We start from the raw sequence: 1,061 nt of genomic DNA, 5'->3' as shown, positions 1-1,061 counted from the left end.
GCCTCAAAAACAGGAAGGCCAGATTAGAGTTTGCCAAACGACATCTACAAAAGCCTTCACAGTTCTGGAACAACATCCTATGGGCAGATGAGACCAAGATCAACTTGTACCAGAGTGATGGGAAGAGAAGAGTATGGAGAAGGAAAGGAAATGCTCATGATCCTAAGCATATCACCTCATCAGTGAAGCATGGTGGTGGTAGTGTCCTGGCGTGGCCATGTATGGCTGCCAATGGAACTGGTTCTCTTGTATTTATTGATGATGTGACTGCTGACAACAGCAGCAGGATGAATTCTGAAGTGTTTCGGGCAATATTATCTGCTCATATTCAGCCAAATGCTTCAGAACTCATTGGACGGCGCTTCACAGTGCAGATGGACAATGACCCAAAGCATACTGCAAAAGCAACCAAAGAGTTTAAGGGAAAGAAGTAGAATGCTATGCAATGGCCAAGTCAATCACCGGACCGGAATCCGATTGAGCATGCATTTCACTTGCTGAAGACAAAACTGAAGGGAAAATGCCCCAAGAACAAGCAGGAACTGAAGACAGTTGCAGTAGAGGCCTGGCAGAGCATCACCAGGGATGAAACCCAGCGTCTGGTGATGTCTATGCGTTCCAGACTTCAGGCTGTAATTGACTGCAAAGGATTTGCAACCAAGTATTAAAAAGTGAAAGTTTGATTTATGATTATTATTCTGTCCCATTACTTTTGGTCCCTTAACAAGTGGGAGGCACATATGCAAACTGCTGTAATTCCTACACCGTTCACCTGATTTGGATGTAAATCCCCTCAAATTAAAGCTGACAGTCTGCAGGTAAAGCACATATTGTCAGTTTCATTTCAAATCCATTGTGGTGGTGTATAGAGCCAAAAATGTTAGAATTGTGTCAATGTCCCAATATTTATGGACCTGACTGTAGTTCAGGACACTGCCAACTATGATCTAATGGACAGAAGATAAACAGTGATCTGTAGATAGGTCAATGCAGGGAAGACACAGCTCATGCCTTCCCAGCATCACGTCTCCCCAGGCAATGTTCACAGACCTCCCCGCAGC

Source organism: Bufo bufo, chromosome 8, assembly GCF_905171765.1.
Source record: "Bufo bufo chromosome 8, aBufBuf1.1, whole genome shotgun sequence".
NCBI lineage: Eukaryota > Metazoa > Chordata > Amphibia > Anura > Bufonidae > Bufo > Bufo bufo.
Note: the sequence above shows the minus strand (reverse complement) of the source record.